The sequence below is a fragment of the Urocitellus parryii genome, chromosome 5 (assembly GCF_045843805.1).
Source record: "Urocitellus parryii isolate mUroPar1 chromosome 5, mUroPar1.hap1, whole genome shotgun sequence".
Classification (NCBI taxonomy): domain Eukaryota; kingdom Metazoa; phylum Chordata; class Mammalia; order Rodentia; family Sciuridae; genus Urocitellus; species Urocitellus parryii.
Window position 1 is genome coordinate 90,705,609 of NC_135535.1, and position 24,883 is coordinate 90,730,491.

The 24,883-nt window shown below is 39.7% G+C and overlaps 1 protein-coding gene and 1 pseudogene across 6 annotated transcripts in view; both read right to left on the reverse strand.

Annotated features, from left to right (window-relative positions):
- Aebp2 (AE binding protein 2) overlaps window positions 1–24,883 on the reverse strand; it is a 219,602-nt gene that overhangs the window by 36,931 nt on the left and 157,788 nt on the right. The gene's annotated exons all lie outside the window — the stretch shown is intronic.
- Window positions 14,447–16,005, reverse strand: LOC144255119 (TNF receptor-associated factor 6 pseudogene; annotated as a pseudogene).

Genomic DNA, 24,883 nt, shown 5'->3' on the forward strand with positions numbered 1-24,883 from the left:
TGTATGTGTTTTTGTGGTTAAGGTCTACTTTTTTTTTTCTTTTTTTTTTCCATGGATGAGGATTGAACACCCGGCCTTGCACATGCTAGGCAGGTGCTCTACCACTGAGCCACATCCCAGGACTCAGGTCTATATTTCTGATGTAAACTTTTCAAGGCCAACATTATACACTATTTACAAAGAACTGTCATAATAAGGAAGGAAAAATATATTTCCTTCTAACTGATGAAGAATGGAAAATACTACCCCAAAATATGACATGTTGGCATACTGAGTATTTGAAGCTGAAGGAAATTGGGGGTAATAAACAAAAAATAGAAAAGTCTCTCTGACCTTCTTCTACCTCCCTTCTTTTGAGAACCCTCATATGACAGGTGTCTGCCCTTTGCCCAGAGGGAAGGAACCTTAAACAAGAGTCCAAGAAGAACCCGAACCAATAGGCTTTGCTAAGTGCCCCCAGTTCATTACCATGAACCACTCCCTTTGTATCTAATCACAGTTCTCTACGATTCTATACAACTGTCCACTCTTCCTTAGACATAAGCCTAAAACATCATTTTTCCCCAGTTCTTTGGGTGTTGGTTTCTAAAGTCTTCTGTGTCACAAAAACAAATGTTAAATGAACTTACCATTATTTTCTCTTGTGGATCTGTCCTCTGTTATAGGCTGTAAGCCATGAACTTTGTCCTGGGTAAGAAATAGATGGTACTTTTCTCCCATACATACCCACTGAGGTCCATGGCTGGGATTGTAACAAAGACAGATTAACAAGAGTAAAGCATGCAAGTTTACTCAATAAAGGTCTGCATGGCGTGGGAAACTTCATAATAAACTCAAGACTGAAGAAACCGTGAAACCTGAGTGGTTTTTATAGTCAGTTTGGTGAAGAATGGAAATATATGATAGGGAATGGAGATCATATGATAGGTAAAGGGATGAAAGTAAATTGGGGAACCTGGCAAGGCCTGTTGGTTCGGATTCCTACCTTGGCCTTCAGCAATAAGGATGCTCCTTTCTTCCAGTTACAGGGACGGCACCTCTACACAAAGGTCTCATGACCTGCTTCAGGGGAAGGCCAGAAATCCCTTCCTAGGCTTTATAACCTGCTCATGGGAGAACAGTGGGTGTGGGGAGACCGGAGAGACCACCCTTGCCTCTACGATTTCTTCAGTCCTTTCATCTTAAAATATTCAATATGCCAAAGTGTCATATTATGGGATAAGTTGTCCTGAACCCCGTCATCACCAAGCTGGCTGTCAGCCTCTCCCTGGGCGGGTTTCTTTCTGCTAATCTTTAGTTTGGTGGCCACAGAAATCTTAAATTTCTGACCCTTTAGAAAAGCCTGCGGGAGACGTATTAATGCAGAGTTTAGGACACATCCAAGATGAGACTAAAATATAACCTCAGACCCTGTGGCAAATTCTATTACAAGAACTTAGAGCAGTGTGTGTTTAAAAGATGACGAATCCGGACAAGTGCAGCATGAACAGCAGAGTGAATTGCAGATAGGTTGAGTCTTGTAGATGGTGGTATGTGATGGGAAAGAGTAGGTGGAGAGATGAGAGAAGCCTTGTTGGATGTATCTTTAAATGAAGTCACACATATACAGAGTTAGAGATGGTGTCTGTTGAAAGAGACTGGCAAGTGCTATATGCCACCTCTAGGAGTTCTGCCTCTATGACCAACCTTCCCACCCTAATAACCTTCACCATCCTGAGGGTGGAGACATCAGAAAACAACAGACAGCTCACCTACTGGATAAGAAGAAAACATTGAAGTCCAATCAACCTTGGACTAGGAAGATAAGAGCAGGCTAAATGAAGACATGAAAAAACAAAAAAGAGCTGAACAATCACTGTAACTAAATATCCCTTCTCAGAAACTGTAAACAAACTTATTAGCCCAACTGACCAAGAACAAAAAAAGAGAAGACACCAATGACTAAACGCAGAAATGATACCTGGGATTTAACTACTGATTTTGCAGAAATAAAAAAGGTGAAGTGAGATTACCATAAAATACTGTGCAACAACAACTGAGAAAATCTGGATACATGGAAAAGCACCAGGAAACACAAATTACCAAAGTTGATTCAAGGTCAAGATAGAAAAAGTGACAATCGCAAGAAGTAAAGATATTGAATTCACAATCAAGAACATCTATTAAGAAAGATGTGGGACCATATGAGTATACTGGTGAATTCTATCAGTCTACTCTTTCTCATTACACACAACTATTGATATGATCCAACCTATCTGAGATTCACTCTTCTGTCCATCACTGCAAATATTTTAAGATCTATTTCATTATGAAGAACATGCAGCATCCCTGGAAAATACACAACTGTTTAAAGACCCACAACATGCTCAAGCAATGAAACAACTGAGCTGAGGTTCACACTTTACCTTCTCCATTTTTATCAGGAAATAATCAATGAAGTCTCGAGGATTGTTAACATCAAGTGATTCTTCATGTTCTTTTACTTTCTCCAAAAGATAATTTTGCATATATTTTACATTTTTAAAAAGAATGTTGTGACTCCCTGGAAGATAATCGATGAGAGCCGGAAAAGTATTGTAGATCTGTAAGAGAAAACAACAACATACTTAAAAACAATAGTGAAGGAACATGCAAGCACCATGTAACAAGCCCTGGTAAGAAATAAAAATTATGTCTATTTAAAAAAAAAAAAAAAAAAAAAAAAAAAAAAAAAAAAAATAAAAGATGACGAATCCACAAGTTGAGTAACTTTATACTAACTCAAACCATCTCTCCTCAATGTCATTTAAGATCAAGAAAGCTGCATATTGGCCTCTAACTTATATTAATTTCCCTAAAGCACAAACAATGAAGAACAAGGAAACTCATTAGGCTGTTAATTACATCTGTCCTCCAAAAATATGAAGCAAGACCATGAAGTGATTGTTCCAAATGTACCTTCCTACATACCTTCCAACACCTAAAATATTTTAGTATTTGTAAACAATGTATCTACATAGAATTAACTAAAAATACACAGGTATTCCTTTTCCTTATTCTGCACAAGTCTCCAGAATTAAAAATAAGAACCATGGTCCTCACAGGAACCATGACACACTGAAAAAGAAGGGAAGAAAATTGCATGATTTGAGGGTCAAATAAAATCATTATATGGTCACTTTAAAATCCAGGCATTTTCAATGGGCTGAGAGATTATTTTCTATAAAAAGAAACATATGGTATGCATACAAGTCTTTTCATTAAACCCCAAAGTCCCATCTATTTGGTGGTCATAAAAATTCTACATATGGAAAGAAGGTTTAAAGCCACTGAACTTGAAATTCAATGTACGTGCACACAGACATATGCACATAATTTCCTGGGTGTGTAACTATCAGCATCATGTAAAATGCCTTGGTTGGTCTTGTTCTGTTTTACTTTTTCCAGCGTTAAGTGATACTGAGTTTCAGAGGAGCAGTTTCAAGTGTGGGTTTAGACTTTAACAGGATTTCTTATTTTCTCTGGCCACACGCAGTAGGAAGAAATTTAATTTGGCCCTGAGAGTGGAGGCACGAGGCACTAGTGGTTTTATTTACCTCTCAAATAAACTGCACCACCAAAAATTTAATCATCTGTCCATCATTCTATACAAAGGAATTCGGCCTCTTTCAGATTACAATGGTAGAAGGGGAAAACCCACAGGACTTGAAATCAGGCAGCCTCACCGTTCAGCAAGCAGTTCTGTGATCAGACTCCTAACGAGACTGGTACCTCGTCTGTATTAAATGGGAGTAAAAATGCCTTCCCTGTCTAGCCTGGGCAAAGAAATGAGAAAATGAATGTTTAGCACTCAGAGAGCCCAGAATCTCTGCTAGGCACTGAGGAAGCAATGATGGATAAGATAGGGCCCCGCCCGGTCCACTGTAAAGAACTTCCTAAACTGCAAAGGGCTACATCATTGAATGGGGTCTTCATACACCAAATACACACAAGTAGAGCAAACAGGCTCACAATCCCCCACATAACTATCACACAGCTTCAATACAGCTTCCTTTTTCTGTTGTAACCCTCTTCCTCATGCACCCCCCCCCGCGCCAATTCTGGATCTTTGTAAAGCGAATCTCATATTTTTTCCACAGTAATATCTCAGCATAATTTTCCATAATACATCTGTATCCATCTTTAAATGACAACGGCTGGGGTTTTTTTTTTTCAAAGTAAAAATCTTTCTTTATTAAAGATTGTTTACTTCATTGGAGTTAGTGTGAATACTAACAGCTAAAGAAGAAAAGGAAGGATGATCACTTGAGGACTAAGAAATAGTTAAAGGGAACAGCTTTATGAAAATCCTTGAAAAAGATTGTATCCATGTCCTGTTTTTAACATGTTTGCAACATAAAAGCATCCCCAGCTCTCTTCCCCTGGTCCCATGATTCTATTTAACAGTTGTTCCAGAACATTTTACAGCCATTCAATGGTTTCCATTGATTTCTCTGACTGAGGTGAGAAAAATATAATCACAAAATGTTCTCCAGCCATTGAAGTATTGAGGAGAAAGTACCATAATGTTCTTTTGTTTTGTTTGTTTGCTTTTAAATTGTTTTTTTATTTGTAAGTTTTAGTTATGCCTGACAGTAGAGTGTATACAAAGGCTGTTTTTAAAAGAACAAAATCATAATTACATAAGCATACCTAAATCTCTTCAAAAGTACAAAATCCCCAGCATTTCCTTACTTTTCTGCATTTTTTTTTTCCAAAAGAAAAACACTGGCCAGGCTGGTCTCCAAATCCCCAGCTTCACAGCTGGGACTACCAACATGCTCTGCCACACCCAGCTCTTTCTTTATTTTCTGATTTCCTCCTGATTTATAATATATTTTGCTCACTCATTCATTGTCTGTCTCACCTACTAAAACACAAAATATCTCCCTGCTTTCTGTTTTGTTCCCTACTGTATCCCCAGTACCTAGAATTGTGTGGAAACTTTGAAAGCACTCAACACTCTGTTTCTGAATAAATGAATCCTTACAAGTCAAAGGAATAGATTAGATCCATATGATGAAGTTACAGCAAGACTCTGGCAGGCCTTAAATGTCGCTTTTTCTCAGCCAAGCCTTTAATCCGAGTAAGATAGTTCAAATTTTCTCTTTTCAAGAAAAATTGAAGTCTCGGATTCCATGTAATTGCTTAAAACTGTATCAAGTGACAAGATAGATATTTTAAAATGAGGCCCTCAAAAATAGGGGGACATAATAATTATTAATACTTTGACGAAAAGCCATTTTACTTCCATACAAAAGTTGTTAGTCCCTGGGAACACAGAAGAGAACATGATCCCCACAACTTGAATTTGCGCTTCCTGTTTATTAATAGTCTAGAAACCAACACATGCTGAGAGAAGAATTTTGTTTCTATCTTGCATGACTCTAACAATAAAGCTAGCATAGAAAAAGCCCTTAGTAGGCACTAGGTGTTCTTCTAAGTGCTTTCCTCACATTACCTCATCTTCATCATGATCTACAAAGTAGGAATAATTATTACGGTTTATATATATCATTGAATGAGGCACAGAGAGAGCGCCACATAGCAGAGCAATCCAGAGAACATTCTCCAGACACCAACACCCCCAGCTGGAGAGTGCTCGGGACTTGGACTCAGGTGGTCTGGGTCAAGTGTTTGCACCTCTACATGATCCCAGAAATACCACGCATCTGCATTCTCTTGAGGAAACCAGCCGTGCGGCAGCTAAAGCAAACCTTGGGAATCAATCCCACCTGGACTGGTGACCAGCTCTACCACTCATGAGCTATATGACCTTCAGCAAATTAATTAGGCTTTCTGAGATTCAGTTTCTTCATTACAAAATAGGAATTTTAACAGCATATTCCTCATAGAATGATTAAAAGTATCAAGTGAAAGAATCTGTGTAAAGCATTTGGCACAAATTTTGACACTTAGCAGTGATCAATGTAGTATGGCAACCAGGAGGAATCCGCGGGGTCAGACTGCTCTGCTCGAGGCCCAGCTCTGCCATCCCACTCTATGATCTTGAGCAAGCTAGTTCACCTCTCTGTACCTTTATTTCCTTGGCTACAAAATAGAAAAACTAACAATACCAACCTCATAGAGTTATGACAACTTAGAGCATTACTTCCTGTAACAGGCTTAGAATAGCACCTGACATTATATATTCTCAATCAATGTTAATTATTTTAATTGCCTATGCCATTCCTCCCCTGTCCCAACAAAGATCCATGCCAGCTTTTCACATACCCATTATTATATACTTAACATGACATTAAAATTAACATTTCTACAAAGATCCCAAAGTAGCAGTTGGGGAGAAAAAAAAAAAAAGAACTTCAAAGAAAAATCCCCAGTGACCATATCCAAACTCCACAAATGCAAAGCCCCAGAACTGGCTTCCAAACTCCTGCCCCCTCTGGTCCTCCCATCACCAGTCTGAGGCCCTCACTTGAAGAATATACAAGGAATTGGGGGCAAGGGACAGTAAATCTGTGAGATTTCTTTGGAGCCCTGTTCACCCCGTGAGATGCTTCCTCCCAAATGGAGGGGTTGGGGGGGGGGGGTTCCAAGGGACCATTCAGACAGCCTGAACGTCCTGTGGGTCATCTGTGCTCCATCGTGTGTGAGCAGCCTGTGGTAGCAGGACAGGGGCTACACTCAGCTGGAAGGAACCTGCCCAGCCAGAGTCCCTCAGAGTGAGGATGTGTAAGGAGCTCCTGGGATCCCTGGGGCCCAGGGCCAGAGAGGGTAGGTGTGGGGACATTTTCAATTTCCCACCAAAAAGATCACCTGGGAGAGGAAAAGACTTCCCACAGGGAGAGTCTATGAGGAATGGGCCTCTGCAAGGACCAGAGGCAGAGGGACAGCGGGCGTCATCATGCCAGAGTAAGGCACCATTCACCTCAAGGGGGCAGAAGGTGCCACACAGGGAATCACCAAAGTCATTCACAAAAGTGCTGCTAGGAAGAGAGCCAGCTCTAGCTGTCCGTCAGGCCTGCGGAGACGAAAGCATCCAGTCATGGAAAGCCCTTACCTTCTCTGCGGGGCTGAAAAACCCCATGGAACAGCCTCCGTAAACCAGCCTGCCCTGCACAGACCCGTGGCTGCGCAGCGGCAGTGGGGGAAGAACTCACAGGACCCTTGGCTCACAGTGAAGGAGACTCATGAAGTGTAAATTAATAGGTTACCCAATCAAGTGTGTGTGTGTGACCAAACACTGGATTCACTGGAGTAAACAGAAGAGTCCTGGACCTGTGAGGGTTTTCATCCCAAGGCCGGGGAATTCCATCCCACTGAATAAATTAATGTGCGTTTTTGTTGACAGTTTACTTATATATCTATAAGTAGCCTTTGCCACCTGCACACCAGCTCTGTAGCCATAAGGGTTAGGAATGGTCCCACAGCCCTCTCCCCACCTCCATGCTTTCAGCCTCCCTGTGACATCTGACCCCAGCAGATCCTGTACTCACTCATCCCACCTCCACCATCAACCTCTAGCCACCCAAATGCCCCCTCTGTTCCCAGGAAAGATCACAGGTACAGCACATGTCCATCCATCCCTCTGACTACCATGTCCTTTTCCCTCTTCCACTGGGTCAAGAATGGCCTCGCCCTAAGGGACACTTTTCCAATCTTCTTCAGAGAGGCTAGCTCCTGCCTGTCCTGTCTTCCAGCGGCATCCTTAGTCTCTGTCCCTTATCATGTTTTTCATAGGTGGTGTGACCACTTCTCTGGACTAAAGGCCTCATAAGGGCAGGGTCTTATTCCTCCAGGTAGACTCATTCATTAGCACCAAAAAGATGCAGCATTACTGAATTCTTTTTTTGAATGGCATTTTTGTTTTCTTTGGAATGTTCGACTTATTTTCATTATCTTTCTGCCAATTTTCCATCTTTAAAATTTTGCATTGGCTATCAATCAACTATTTCTAAGCACAAATTCATAATAGTTGATTTCTGGATGGAAGACAAAATCTCCCCAAAATGGAGGTATCTGAGAAGATAAGTGGAGGGAAGAGTTCCAGTTCTTTACAGTTGTCCGGTTCTTAACTCATGGGCGGCAGGGGACAGTGGTGGACACTAAGCAGAGCCCATGCCAGCAGGATCTCAACTGCCTCTGCATTTGGAAGGCAGCACCGACTTTCCCTCTTACTCAGAGCCTTGTCCAGAGCAACGAAGAAGATGGCCCTGAGATACAGGCATTTTTTCCTCTGGCTTTTGCTGGAGCTCCCTGCACAGACTGCCCTTTCATCTGCCTTCAGAGCATTTTCTTGTCTGGCCTTAAAAACCCCTGCAGAAACTTCATAAGATTCAACAGACGGAGGCAAGGTCGGCACATTCCAAACTGATTGAAGGAAGAGAACAGATGATGCGCACGTTTTTTTCAAGACGAGACGTACCTTTTCTCTGCTTAAAGAGGTTACCAGTGAGGGAAAATTGGGGTCTTCCTAAAAGGGGAGGGTTTCAATAAAGTCAATAATCCTTATCATCAACTGATTACCCACCTTGAAAGGAACTCAGGATACTGTTACCCATGTGATATTTGCCCTCATTTTGTCGTTGCTAGCAAAATATAATAACCACTAAGGAAAATTGTATTGGAAAAATAAATATTATTTCAAAAGAATATTCAATACAACTAAGCAGTTTCCATATCCTGAGTATGACACACTATTGTATGTTTTCAATCTGGTTCTATCAATCCCATATGAGACAAATTCTCTCTGCTCCTCCTATAAGCAACCAGGTTCACTCCTTTCCCATCACCACCATCTCATTATATAAGTGATGTCTGACTAGGTGCTGATTGTACCACCGGCAGGAACTTGGGATTGAGGAGGGGACCGAAAGCCGGCATTTGGAGGAAGGGATTAGGCAGCAACAGACTCTGTTGCTTGTTGGCTTTACGGTGGACACCCAATAAATATTTTCTGAATTTATGTGCTGCCTACAGATTCAACGATAAGGTAGTGGGTGATCTTAATTATGATAGAGCACCAAAGCCCAGGGGTTTTTATTTTTAGACACATCAAAACACTGCATCAGTGACTATGATGGGAAGATATCTCCATGGCTAAGACACCATTTATTGGCCCACAGACTACTTACTACCCAAGGCCCCATGCCAAGGCTTTGGATGCTAGCAGTTATTTATGAGTCCCTGATTTCATAGTAATATTACTACAAGTCGCAGTGTGGATGGATGGCACAGCCCCTCTGCTAGTTATCAGATGCAAACACCTCTACAGCCTTCTTGCTTAAACAACCAGTGTTCAGAGGTTATCTATTTCTTCCCTGCACTGCCCAAAGCTGAACAGGCCTGTAGGAAGGAAGGAGAGAGTAGACTCCAGTGAGATCAGAGAGGCGGCATCCACAAAGCATCAGCCTGCTGGTAAAAGAGGGGAATGTGTGAGGGGGTTATCCTGGTGTCCTGTACCAGGACTGTGGACTGTACTGAGGCCTCTCACTCAAAGGTCCATCCTTCTCTTCAGAGAAGTTCACCCAGCATGCCCTAAACACAGCTGCCTTCAGAGATCCAGTTGCTGGAAGAACAAAATGAAAAGTGAACCTATGACCCAAATGTCCCTTCTTTCCAAAAAAGGCACAAAATATAGCACAGAAGTTACTGATTCAACACAGTGGAAGTGGACACCAGCTTTGTTTCACCTCTATGGAAACTCCTCGATGAACTCATTTCTATGACCAATTCCAAGAACAGCTGACCTTTCTAAAGTTTCACCTTGACAGATATAACTGCCATTTCTCCGGCGCCTAACCACTTTCTTCCTTTCTCCTAATCATTTCTCGTTAGCCCCATGTAATTACAGCCACCTCAGGGAGTGTTTCAAACTTCCTAAATCCCTAAATAATACCTACACGCCTCCCACATTGCCAGGGCACAGCCTCCTGTCCCTTTTCTTATGGAAACCGCCCTCGCCCTGCAGATGCCCACCCCGTGCTGACCCAGGCAAGGAAGTCATGCATTAAAAGGTACCTGCGATGCTCATCAATGTCATGTCATCGGTCTATATTTAAAAATCATTTAGATATCCCTCTGCACAATTGAAAGTTGTATTTAATATGAAGTTTGGGGGGAGCTATATTATTTCATGCAGTGATTGTGAACAGAAGTCCAATTTATTAACTTTAGCTCAACACCAGGTGGAAAAGCAGGTGAGAAAACTCAGAGGCAGAGATTTTTTTTAAATAGCTTTTTAACGAGCACTACTTCTTTTCCTTTTGCTCCCAGTAGTTATATATAATACATGGACGAAAAAGAGGTAGGGGAGGGCTGGGTTTGTAGCTCGGTGGTAGAGTGCTTGCTTGTCACGTAGGAGGCCCGGATTCTATCCTCAGACCACATAAAAATAAATAAAGATATTGTGTCCATCTACAACTAGAAAAAAAGAATTTTTAAAAAAAGAGGTGGGGAAGAGAATAGCAGGACAGAGACGGGGGGAGGAATAGAGGGAAGAAGAAGGGAAGGAAGGAGTAGAGATAAAGAACAGAGGTACAGAGAGCAAGAAAAGGGAGAAGCTATACTGTTGAGCTTGAGAGAAGAACTCTGTGGCTGTAGAATACCTCTTGGTTGCTGAAAGTTTGGCAAGTAGAGATGTAGGTGATTACAAGATTCCAAATGGAACTTGCAGAGGAAATTTTCTTTGGAGCTACCAAAGTAGTCCTGGCATGGCTTGCTCGGTTGTGTGAATCTGTGATCTGAGTATTACCAGTGAGATAGTCTAACTTTCAGAACCAGTTGCCATTGCCTCTGCTCAGTTTGTATTGAGGACACCTGCCTGTCATTGCTGCACTCTGGGATCTCTTTTTGACAGGTGTATAACATTTACTGCTACAATTAAGGATCCTCAGGCACTATCTCAGCATCCTAATTATCCGTTAATTTCTGGGCATCTCTAGCAAAAACTCCTTCCATGTTCATATTTCAGGTTTGCAAAAATCAATTTATATTTCTTATATACATTCTATTTCTAGAAATAGCTTCCTGCTTCATAATCTTTGGGGAGGGGGCAGTATACTGGGTATTTAACTAAGGGACACTTAACCACTGAACCACATTCCCAGCTCATTCTTTTTTTAAAATTTTGAAACAGGGTCTTGCTAAGTTGCTTAGGGCTTCGCTAAATTACCAAGGCAATTTGAACGTGCAATCCTCCTGCCTCAGCCTCCCAAATTGCTGGGATTACAGGCGTGCTCCACCAAATCTGGCTCCTGCTTTATAATCTTAACACACAGTGATCAGTGCTCTCAGGCCTCTTCAAATTAAAGGTGGGATCATTTTATAGTGAATAGGAGAGAGAAGCCTGCAGTAAATAACTTTTTCATTACGTTATGTAAAACCCTTTTATTGAGAACCTTGGGATAAATGCCTTTATGTTCTTAAAAGCCAGAGCTCTTATGTTTCTCCTCAAGGAATTGGGTTGATTATATCTGACAATAAACTATGTATCTGACCAAGTTTGCCTCTTTGCATTTTGATTTGATAAAAAGCATAAATTCTCAAGAGGATGAGAATATAAGCTACAGATGGGGAAATAAAATTTGCAAACTACATATCTAATAAAAGACTATTATCCAAAATATACAAAGAATCCTTAGTCAGGCAAAGTGGTGAGCACCTGTAGTCCCAGCCACTTAGGAGGCAGGAGAATTGCTTGAGGCCAGGAATTCAACACTAGCCTAAGCAACAAAGCCAGACCCTAAAAAGAGACAGAGAGAACCCTTAAACTCAATGCTAAAAAAAAATGAATAACACAATTTAAAAATGGGCCAAAGACCTAAACAGATACCTTATCAAAAAAGACATAGAGATGGCAAATAGGCATATGGTGAAAAGGTGTTTACAAAATATAAATTGAAATAATGAGATACCTCCACACCTTCTATTAGAATAACCAAAAATAATATGCAGGTGAGAATGTGAAGCAACAGGAACCCTCATTCATTGCTGGTGGGAGTGCAAAATGGTACAGACACATTGGAAAACAGTTTGGCAAAACTAAATATACTTTTACCACAGAATCTAACAATCACAGTCCTTGGTATTTATCCAAATGAATTGAAAAATGTATATCCACACAAAGCCTGCACTTGCATTTTTATATTTTATATTTTATAGCAACTTTATGCATATTTGCCAAATCACAGAAGCCACCAATATGCCTTTCAGTAGGTAAATTGGTAATAAACTGTGGTACCTAAAGAAAATGGAATATTATTCAATGCTAACATGAAATTAATTATTAGGCCATGAAAAAACATGGAGGAGCCATAAATGCATATTACTGAATGAAAGAAGCAAATCTGAAAGGGCTTATACTGTATGATTTCAACTATATGACATTTAAGAAAAGACAAACCTGAAGACAGTATGAAACATCAGTATTTGCCAGGGGTAAGGGGAAACAGGGTCAATAAATTAAAACTTATTTATTAAAGTAAAATTTGTTTGAGTTGGGTCAACATACATTCTGCTTATGATGTGAAGAAAACAAAATAACAAGTAAAACACAACAGAAATTCTGAATTATATAGTGCAGAAAGTCCTGATGTGGCTTCCCGAGCTTTCTCTGTGTGTGGTGGTGGGGAGCATGTATTTCATGAATCACTTGAGAATAAGTTTAAAAACCATGTCCCTTTGCCCCTGGACACTTTAGAGAGTATAGTGGGTTTTTTTAAATTTTTTTTCTTTAGTTGTACATGGACACAATACCTTTGTTTTATTTATTTACTTTTTTGTGGTGCTGAGGATCGAACCCAGGGCCTCGCATGTGCTAGGCGAGCACTCTACCACTGAGCCACAACCCCAGTCCTAGTGTTTTCAGAACAAAGATTTGTCTTTCATAACCTCAGGACTTTTAAACTGGCCCAACACTATATCTGTTGTACTCTTACAATAAGTGCGTACCAAATCTAATCATGAGTAAACCCTGTGATAAGCCAAGGTCAGAGAGAGAAAATCATGGGACACTCTACATAATCACTTACATGCAAAAATGTGAAGGTCATGAGAGACAAGGAGGGACTACGAAAGCCGGGCACAATGATGCACACCTGTAATCCTAGCTACCCTCAAGACCATGTTGGTCTTTCTCATGACATCATAACTGGAGGCACTATTTGTCCCAAGACTGGTGATGTTAACTGATCAGGGTGATGTTTCCCAGATTTTTTCATCATAAGAATACTACTTTGGGGGATGGGGTTGTAGCTCAGCGGTAGAGTGTTCGCCTAGCATGTGCAAGGCCCTGGGTTCGATCCTCAGCACCACATAAAAATAAATGAAATAAAGGTATTGTGTCCAACTACAACTAAAAAATAAATATTTAAAAAGAAGACTACTTTGCCCTTTGTGATAAATAATTTTTTAAAATATACTTTGAGACCATGTTAAATAGCCAATACCGCATCAAACATTCATCTTTACTCTTAGTATGCACGGAAGATTCTTGTCTGAACCAATTATCACAATGATGATCGCCATCTTTTTTCATTTATTAGTTGACAATATATTATAAGGAAAACCTTTCCTTCATTTACACTTATGTATTTATATCAGTGTCATTCACAGTCTTGTCTTATTTAATGGTATTTACATTTATAATTGTTACTTTTAATCCCTATGTCCCACTTTTAACTGATAAGAGTCACTCAGGCTGGACTCCATGATTTGTTTCCACCATTCTCTGGACACCTTCGTACTTTCTGGCATGACAATATATTCCAGTTCACCTTGTACTTCCCTACTCCAGCCTGGAATCAGTAATTTTCTTTTCCCAAGGAGCCTACATTCTTTTTTAATACTTCAACAGGTTTTATTCAACAGATGACATATTTATACTAAAAAATTAAGGTTATATTCAGGGTTAAACTAGTTCCTGAATATCCTTAGTTAACATGAGAACTTAAGCTTTCCAGGGATTATGCTTCAAATCCTCTGAAATGAGAATGAGAACTTCACACTAGTGCAACAACTCTTCATACTGGAACTAGCACAAGGTAGTAGTGATTCTCACATTTAATATATTATATACAATAATATAAAAATAAGCTGAAGTTTTAAAGTAAAGTTCATTATTATTAAAAGGTTTGAGCTTCCACACTCAACTCTGGGCTTGGTGACAATAAGACACTGGAGTAAATGCCCATGAAAGTACAACAAAGAGGTATACTCATTGACAAAACAGCTGCTGCATGCCACAGGCACTTTAGATATAACATTTCTGAAAAAGCATGGAAGGTGTAGATCCCTTAAAAAAAAAAAAAACTGCCTCAGATATTTGTAACAGGAAAAAGTGAGAAGCAACCTCTCTAAAAACATTCACTGGTGGGTATTACATCTTTCCTGCTGCGTTTTTGTTTGCATATTATTGAGAACAAGGCAAGGGAAGGCACTGCTTTTTCCATACAGTTTGTTGTTTTAAACAAATGAGGGGGATGCTACACCCCTGCATCTGTACTTCGTGGCTGAAAACCCTCCTTCCGAAGCCCACCCATGTCAAAGCGGGTAGAGACTTCACAACGCACTAATAACGTATCATCCTTAATGAAGGTTCTCTGTCTTAGGGCTTCCAGGTGCATAAAAGTTACATAGCCAAAACCTTTCGGGTTCCTGGCGATTGTGGGCCGCTGGAAGGCAAGCAGCTTTGGTTTGGCATCCATTATTTCTTCATGGTTTTGCCTTATAGGTGCTTCAGACTGATCCAGAATTGTAAGGCGTATTGTACCTTGGAAGGGCCAAGGCAGGTGGCTATCATACTCTCCTTGCATTGTGTGGACAAAGAGTGAGATGTAGTTTGCACACCGCTGAGCAGTTGGTAATTGAAGATGCAGGAGCATACACAATTTATATCCAGGTTTGCCTGTGTAGAATCCAGGACTATGAATGACCACAGGTTTCTCCTCTTCTTGCGATTTCAAGTGCATCCCAAAGTTACCAATCTTCCAAATATAAATCCCATTGCACTGTTGTGCTTCAATTTCAGCAACTTTGTCTTCAAGGGTTCTAATAGTCCGTTTGAGATCACTTACATACATACTCTGAGTTTCCATTTTAGCAGTCAGCTCCCAGATTTGATGGTCCTGTCTTACAAGGTGACCCTCTAACTGTTGAATGATTTCCTGGAAATTTTCAATTTCTGGGCGATACCCAGAAGGCATCTGGGATGGAGAGGCAGCATCGAAAGCAAGATTTAAACTATGAACAGCCTGGGCCAACATTCTCATGTGTAACTGGGTATTCTCTTGCAGGTGGCGAGCCAAGTGATTGATCCCTTTGCATCTTTTCATGGCAACCGAAAGTACTGAAAGAACATGGGATTGGGGCCGTTGGACAGTCTAGATCATAATGATTAGGCATCTGTTCTCTGATGAGCACGGTATTGCAGTATTCACAGATGACATTTGCCAAAGGACAGTTCTGGTCATGTATCTCTTTGTCTTCAAATGCCATGGATACAGCACAGTTTACACAAGAAACCTGTCTCCTCGGACAATCCTTAAGGATGTGAATATTAAATTGGCATTTTTGGAAGGCACGCTGGCATTGTGGACAATTCATAAGAGCAAACTCACAATGTGCTTGATGATCCGTAAGAGAAAGAATCTCTCATTTTGCAAAATTGTCAGGAAAGAGTTGATTTTCCAGCAGTATTTCATTGTCAACTGGACATTTGTGACCTGCATCCCTTATGGATTTGATGATGCAGGCTTTGCAGAACCTATGGCCACATGGTGTTTGCACTGCTTCCCGTAAGGCCATCAGGCAGATAGGGCATTCATACTTGCTTTCCAGAGGTGGGTCAAACTCTACGTCGTATCCCTGGATCTCTTCCACAAAAGAGCTGGAGAGATTTCCTGTGCTGGCACTTCCACTCACACCGTCATCTTTGATTGCAGTGCTGCAGGAGGTGGCCATGGCAGCACAACAGTTACTTTCAGACTGGCTGGATCCACAGCTGTTTTCACAATTTAACAGACTCATGGTAACTTATTAATTGTCCGCTCCAGCGCTCTGGGCCATCGAACAGGGAGGGCAGGGCTCCAGCCCCGCCGCCCAACTCCGCTCTGCGGAGGTGCTGAGAGAGGACAGATGCAGCGCTCCGAGGCGAGACGGCCCGCAGGCCAATCTCCAGGGCCGAAGGCCGCCAGGAGCCCCAGCCCCAGTCTCTGACGCCGCTTTCTTCCACCTTCTCCGAGCCTACATTCCTTTCAGGGGAGAACAGTATAGACCATCTCAACATACAGAGCTAACTAAGAAATGTGTGTGTTTATGAATGTGTCTAAACTTAGTTCACACTGATAGCTCCAATTCCAATCCAACACCATAGAGTCTTCCAAAGCCATGCACCTTTCATTTATTCTTTTCTCCAATGATAAAAAAAAAAAATCTGATTCCCTTCATCTCTCTCCATCCCCTGCCCTCCCCCACCCTCCACCTCCTTCCCTTTCTCCCTCTTTTTTTTTTTTTTTTTTTTTTGTGTGTGTGTGTGTGTGGCGGTACTGGGGTTTGAAACTAAGGGTATTCTACCACAAGTTACATCCCTGCCCTTTTTTATTTTTCTGTTTTGAGACAGGGTCTTGCTAAATTGCCTGGGCCATCTTTGAACTTTTAATCCTCCTGCCTTAGACTCATGAGTAGTTGAGATTATAGACATGAGCCACCATTCCTGGGCATTTCTCTTATTGGAGCTAAGTTAATCATCTTTTCACATGTTTAATACTCACTTTCATACATTTTGTGGGTTTTGCTTTTTGGTTTCGTTTTGTGAATTACCATTTCATGTCTTTCACCAAATTTTTCCTTAGAATTTTAGGGGGATTTTTCCTTGTATTTTGAGATATCTTTATATCTTAGGGATATCAGTTGCAAATATTTTCTTTCAGATAATCATTTGCCTTCTGGCTTTTCTTTACTATGGTTTCTGCCATATAAAAGGGTTTTTTAATGTGATCACATTTATCAATCATTTCTTTTATTACATTGGATTTTAGGTCCAGATTACAGATAACTCCCTGCAGGTTTTCTTCTGGTACTCATTTGGTTTTATTTCTGTAGGATTTTGTTGTTGTTGTTCCTTCCGGTACTGGCCATTAATCCAGGGCCTTCCAAACATTAGGCAAGTGCTCTATCACTGAGCCACATCCCCAGCCCTTTATTTCTGTCTTTATCCTACATGGTTTTTTGTTTTTTTTTTAATGTCTGATTCAGTTTAAGTTTTTTTTTTTTCTCATATGGGTAAAGTTATACTTTTTTCTTTCTCCAAATGCAATTTGGTTTACCAGGCACCATTTAATAAAAGCCCTTATTTGACCTCATTTTAAGACACCACATGTGCTTTTGTCTATTTATGGACCTTTTTATTCTATTCCATTGATCTGTCAGCTCATGCTCTGGCTCTGCATCATTTTAATTTTAGAGGCTTTATAATATACTTAATATGAGATAGGAATAGTCCCTTTTTCTGACATATTTTTTGTGCATAGCCACTATGTACATAATAATTACTGTTTCTTGTGTTTCTTTTGTTTACTTCATTGCGTTATTTTTTAAAATTTATTTTACTATTTAAAAAGTTTCTATTTTATTCTAGTATTTACCTGTTGTGCATATTTTTAAATAAATTTTTGAAGTTGAAAAGACATATTGTATTTTCCTAAGGAAAAGAGAATACTTAATATATCTCCAGGCATGTAGTTCTCTCAAACAGCATAAGGATAAAGGTATTTAACTTACTTTTACTATCTGGTTTGTCAGTTCCTGATGGCTTCTTTGACTATTACCTATTGCCTATATCACACTCAATTGACTTATTTCTATTTTTCTTTCTCTCTCTTCTCCAATTTAAAATTAAATTAATTTATTTCTTTGTCATCAAAATATCTTTACATTTTATACTTCCAGATTCACATCCTTCTCTTTTTTCTAATTTATTGATATTTTGCCCTTAGTCCTTCTGTCAAAACTTTTCTAGTCACATTTGGACTGGAAGAAAATCATCCTCTAGTGGACTCTTCAAGAGAAGCTCATTAGTATTCTTTCATTACTGTCATGTTTAAAATTGCTTTCCTACAGCCTCGGTAGCTAAAGGAGAGCTTAGCTGGATAAAGTTGATTCATTTTATTTCCTTGGTTTTCTTTAAGTGCTGTTTGGGACTGGGAGTGTAGCTCAGTGATAAATACTTGCCTAGCATGCGTAAGGACCTAGGTTTGATCCACAGCACTGACAAAAAGTGGGGGAGGGGGGCCGGGGGAGGGAAGAAATTCTGTTTAATTGCCTTGTTTTCTGTTTCCTCCATTGCTTTTGAGAAATTCAATGCCAGTAAAATTCTCTTGTCCTTTAACATCTTTGCCTGAAAGCCATGAAGATTTTTGTCTCTATCTTGAGATGAATTATTTACCTGGGATGAGCCTCAGAGTTCATTGTCCCAGGTTAATATTTCCAGGTACCTCATACATACTTTCAAAATACTGACCTAGAATGTTCTTCTTTTGTTTCCAGAAAGTTTTCTGGAAGTATGGTTTTAAATAGTAGTTATGTTCCATTCTTTTGGCTTTTTTCTTCTGGTCTCCAATGATACCTAAAATGAATTTTTGTTGTTTATCTTCCATTTCAATCACTCATACTAACCATTTTTATGTCTTTTTTTTTATTATTTTATTTTTACTCTCTTGCTTGCTTTTCCTCCATGTCATTTTCAAATTTTCATTCAAGTAACTTAAGTTTATTGTAATTTAGTCCTTATTTTTTATACTTAATATTTTATCTTCCTTTTATTTCTTTAATTAATCTATTGATAGCTGAATGGACTACAGGGAGACTGTGGAAATGTAGGCAGTGGGACCTGGTTGAAGGCAGCAGGTCACTGGGGCATGCCCTTTGTCCCTAGCCCCTTTATCTCTCTTTCTCTTCCTGGCATCCGTGGACTCAACAGCTTTCCTCTGCATACCCCTCTGACATGATGTTTCTACCTTGAAGCCAGCCAACCAGAGACTGAAACTATAAGCCAAAATAAATATTTCCTCCTTTTGGTTGTTTATGTCAGGTATTTTAGTCACAACAACACATAGCTAATACGGTGGACTTTCTATTTCTGGAAGCAATTTTATCTCTTTCCTCTCCTATCTTCTGACAGGGTTAGAGACCCTTCCCTCAACCCCAAGTCCTTCAAAGGATCCTCAGAGAAAACTCTGCTGGAAATGGGTGTTCATTTTTATATTCTCAAGTAATTGCGTGTTTGAGTTCCTTTTGTCTTTGAATAACATACACATGAGATTTGTGTAGGTTTTTTGGTCATTCATCTATATTGAGTTTTGGAGAGTGTGTGGAGAAATTTCAATTTAGACTGCCAGCATCACCTCAGCAACCAAGAGATTCCATCAATACATTATTTTAAATGTATAAACATTCAATGATATCATGATTTTATTTGGATGTGAAAGTAAAAATCTGACAACATGCAATCTATATAGGATTTTATAAGATCTGATACAAGAATTATAGGAGTTGCCATATACTAATGGCAAATTATAAAAATATGGGCTGCTTTGTTAAAAAATAGTGATTTCCTCAACATTGGAATGAATACTAACTTGACTTAAATGTTAATCTTTATTTATTAGGCCATTTTCAATTCTAACAAATAAGTTTCTTTTCATTTCCCTGTCATCCTAAACTTAAACTAAATCAAAGATGTTTCTATTCTTTTCCAGATTTTCAAGGATGCAACAAAAATAATGATCATTTTTAGAAATTTACTAGGGCGGTGGGGGAGAGGTGCTGTTTAAATTGTATTGCTTTTTTTTTTTTACCTCATTTTTGCTGAACATTTGAGAGTTTAATTCCTTGGTGCTTAGGACTATACTTCCATGTTCTATAACAAAAAGGACCAGCCATATTTGTAAACTAACTGGGGCATGGTATTCAATCCAGATTTGCAGCAAATCTTCACCCATATTGCAAGCCAGATGGAGAATTTAACTATTTTGTAGCATCTAGCAGCTGTCTTCTCTTGGTTTGCATGCCTAGAGTTAAAACTCATTGCCTGCTGTGTGTTCTTAGCGAAAAGGCTTAAAAATCAGAACGAAAAGGCTTATAAATCAGATTTTTCTCAGCTTGCCCTTTGGAAATATTCTTAAAACCTAAATGAACATCTTTCTTTCCCTTCTAAAATATTCTTAAGATATTAAATTTGATAATCAAACAAAAAACACAGGGAAATCCCATCCAAATGTGATCGTGTCTATGCAATAGATAACTTTGTTTCACCACAGAGTATCATTGCAAATGCTTTATTTACTAAAGAGTTTGTACACAAATTAGGAATTAAGATCACTGAAATGAATTGTCCTCCTGAATAACTTAATACTCAACAGAAGACCATTGTTTTGTTTTGTTTTTTAAGGCAACTAAACATTACTGGCCAGAAACACCTGCATATGGTTCATCTCTTCCTGGAATGCACTAAATCAGAGTCTTAAAGAGAAATAGGTGGGGAAGCTCAATTTAATGTTCTCATTACAGAAGACAAATGGTAAAACAGATGGTAGGATATAAAGCAATCCCAGCTCTTTATCACTTTGGTTCTCCCAGAATTAAACATTTAGACCACATGATTTTCAAATACATCCATGAAAAAGCAGGAAAACAGAAAGGGCATGCAAATTTTCCTGGAATTCAAACCACAGTCATGGAGATGGGATTTGCTGGGGCCTCCATAAAATCAGAGAGTGTGAAGATTGATCTTTTAACACAAAATTAACATGTGACCCAAAGCGCTCTGGTGCTTTCTGTTTCTCAAATGGAAACTATTTTTGCAAGTAAAGTATGTTTTTAAGGCTGACTGAACTCTCAGCTGGATAGCAATCTTTTGTTCTCATCATATACTAGACCAATTTTTTAAATGCTCATTTTGATAGTAGGAGCCAAGAGCAGCTATCGATTAGACAGACCTACATAACCCTCAGATTCAATTTTACTGTGAAATTTCACTGTGAAATGTAGTCAGAGATCCATTTGCAGAAAGACATTAAGCAGTAGGACTCCAGCCTCAGCTTAGACTCAACAAGGGTAATGAAAGTGACAGCAGAGAAGAAAGGGAGGAATGGGTACCCTAAATCACTGCTGCGAATGAACTTGATAGCACACTCATGGGAAGAACAGAAGTATACTATAAACACAAACTGTACCAGCAATTATGTTGCAGTAATAATTTTGCAGCACAATTACTGCTGCAACAAAATTCATGTGTGTTCAACTATTGCTCTCCTTAAGAGAACATCAAGTGTTTGCAAAAGTGACTGATGTCAGATGAAACAGAGGATAACTTCATAGTTCTGTCTTGAGGACCATAAGAGTCAGACACAATAACAATGGCACATTTAAGCCCTGGGTCTCACCACTGTCATTTGCAAGGTGTTGCTCTGAAGTGGCTTTAATCAATAAAGAACAGTATTCCCTCAAAAGAATAAGCTGGACAAGAATGTTCATATTCCTGACAGAATGCTGCCCCATCCTACTGGTTGGAGAAAGGATAGATTGTAAGACAAGCAACGTTTCAGGCCATTAGAATACCATCCCTTCAGAGACCCAGAAAAAGTCAGTTATCCACAAAGGAAGTAAAGGTTTGGTTTTCATTACACAGTTAGGCACAAGCTAAGATGAATTATAGAATAGGAAAAGTTTGTCTTCTGGGCCCTGATGTGTTTTTTTTTTTTTTTCTTCTTTTTAACAAACCAAAACAGAGAGAGAGTCACTTGGGTATGGAACTGAGTGCTGGATTTAGAGACAGAAATCCTTGACTGTGCCACTGATTAACCAGACATCATTCACCAAATTACCTAGTTTCCTCACTACATTACTAATGAAGTTGTGATCCGGGAAAGGATTTAAAACTCATTTTTTCTGAGCTCTGATTTAGACTCTGAAGTCCAAGAGATCATCTCTACTCTTACATTAATTGTTGGGTTGGGGACAAAAAGTGCCTGTGCATATGCCTGAAACTAAGACGTTTTCAACAAAGCTAGGGAGCCTTTACATGGCACTATGGAAACAAACGTGAAAAGCAAACAATATGTTTCCTAGTAAAATCTAAACAAATTCAGAGCTTATGGAAGACATAGAAAGAGCAGGGCTAGAATTCCAAGCTGGGAAGCAGACTCCCTTACACTGAGCAGGGCCTCTCCATCTCAAAGTGCTCTCAGCCAGCTGCCAATCTCCGCCCTCAGGTGTCACAGAGCTTTGAGGCATTCCTGCCTACAGAGATGTAGTCAAAGACTTGAGCTTTAATGGATTACTTATGACATCTAAAAAGCTATTACATCTCAAAGGAATGAATCTCTATTTGTAAAATTTCAGAAAAGATTAAAAAGTCTTGCAGGCTTGGTGTATGTGCGAGTGTGTGTGTGTGCATGTATATATTCAAAATACTTCCCATATCATACCTTAAGGGCAATTACACAATTTTACTAGTCAGAGGATCAACCCTTCAGGAGTCTGTTGATTTAGCCTGAGAATCTTCAAGGCAAAGAAGCTCCTCACCTGGGCAGTTTTTTATTTTTTTATTTGCTAGAACCAAGTTTATAGAAATTATAGTTTCTAAAAAGCCTACTCAGTATCTCACACATATTTATATTCTTGGTTTAAAAAAAAATTCACTAACTTGAGTTTTTGTGGTTTGCTTTGGTTTTGTTCTGTGGATTTAACCCAGAGCCTTGATCATGGTAGGCAAGTGCTCTACCACTGAACTACATCCCCAGCCCTTTTCACTTTATTTTGAACAGGATCTTGCTAAATTTCCAAGGCTGTCCTTAAACTTGCAATCCTCCTGCCTCAGCCTCTGGAGCTGGAATTATAGGTATATACCACCATGCCTGGCTTAACTTGAAGTTGTTGTTGCTTGTTTTTTTGTTTTCCTTTGGTTTTGGAGATTGAACCAAAGAGCACTTTATCACTGAACTATATCCCTAGCCCTTTATTTATTTATTTAAAATTTTATTTTTATTTATTTTAGTTATTTATTGGTACCAGGGATTAAATCCAGGTCACTCAACCTGTGAGCCACATCCCAGTCTTTTTTTTTTTTTTAAAGAGAGAAAGAGAGAGAGAATTTTTTAAAATATTTATTTTTTAGCTTTCGGTGGAAACAGCATCTTTATTTTATTTTTATGTGGTGCTGAGGATGGAACCCAGCGCCCCGAGCATGCCAGGTGAGCGCGCTACCGTTTGAGCCACATCCCCAGCCCCGCCCCCAGTCCTTTTTTTATGTTTTATTTTGAGACAGGGTCTTGCTAAGTCCTTAGGGTCTAACTAAGTTGCTGAGGTTGCTCTCAAACTTGCAAACCTTCTGCCTGAGTCTCCCAAATTACTGGGATTACAGATGTGTGCCACCATGCCCGGCCCTTCCCCCCCACCTGCCCATTTTGAGACAGTGTCTAAGTTGCTGAGGACCTTGTTAAATTGCAGAATCCGCCCAGCTCGGCCTCCAGAGTTTGAAGGATTACAGGTATGCCCCACTATGCCCAGCTCTCCTAAGTTTTGTGAAAAGTATCATTTTCTAAAATGGTAGTATTGGTAGTAGCTCAAACACTACCATTACTACCATCAGAGTCTGGCTCACAGAAGCAGCCTTAGTGTTCAAGGGCAGCTGCTTCAACACAATGGTTTCACATAAGGTTTTTTACTTAGGTGAAGCTGCATTCAAAACTCAATTCTCTCATGCAATGATTATAATCTCCCAACAATGTCAAGTTATACAGCTATGTTAAAGACTGGATTTTTCTATAAAATAGAACTAATACCCACTCATTTTCACATGTACACTAAGCTTTTTTTTTTTTCCACTTTGAAACAGGGTCTCACTGAGTTGCCTAGGGCCTTGATAAATTGCTGAGGCTGGCCTCAAACTTGCAATCCTCCTGCATTCGCCTCCCAAATCTCTGGGATCACAGGCATGTACCACCAAAACCAGCCATACTAAGCTTTTCCTTGCCCACCATATATAAATCTTCATGCATTAGAATTTCCTATAGCCATTATAGATCACTTGTCACAGAAACATGCACCCAGAAATTTACAAAATGAAGCAACATTAAACTAACCAGGGAAATTAAGGAATTACTGACCTACTATGCATTCAAGCAGCAAGACTTACAGTGGCACTTATACAACTGGAAATAGTCAAAATTCATGATTCAGTTTCTTTCAAAACTCAGATCTAAACTGGTTGGCTCAAGTAACAATGAACTGCAAATAGCTTTAAACATATGTTAACTAGAAGAGGTGGTATTTGTGCCATTGTCAAAACTTCACAGTCAGGCAGGGTGATTCATCTCTAACCACAGGATCTGGACACCTGGCTCTCTAAAGCAAACCCTAATAGGCCCGGGCATGTTTTTTTGACCTAGCTTTGCTAATAGGGAATTGAGGCTTTGAAGTGTTTCAGAAAGCGTGAGGTTCTCAGTCTTTGTGTGCTCTGCAGCTACCAAGTGTGACCCTTCAGGGTCAAGTCAAGTCAGATGATCCAACAAGAGAGACAAGCAAGGCAGACCCTGGTCCAGCTCCAAAGTGGTGTTTCTGAGATGAAGATGTCAGCAGGAGATCACAGCAGTGGGGAGAGGAGGGATCAGTAGCAACTGCTTTTGTAGCAGTTCCTCTGTCCTTGACAGAAGGTAGCCAAAGGGAGCAGGTCAGGGCTAAAAGCCAGAACAACCATCCCTGTCAGTTACGAAAGTACAAGTGCAGAACATCTTGTGCTTTGAATAAGAATCCAGTCACACTTCTTTCTTTCCCAAACCTTACCTCCCTAGCATCTCTCTTCACCTTCAGTAAGAAAGCAATTTGAAGATCTGCCAAGCTTCTGATA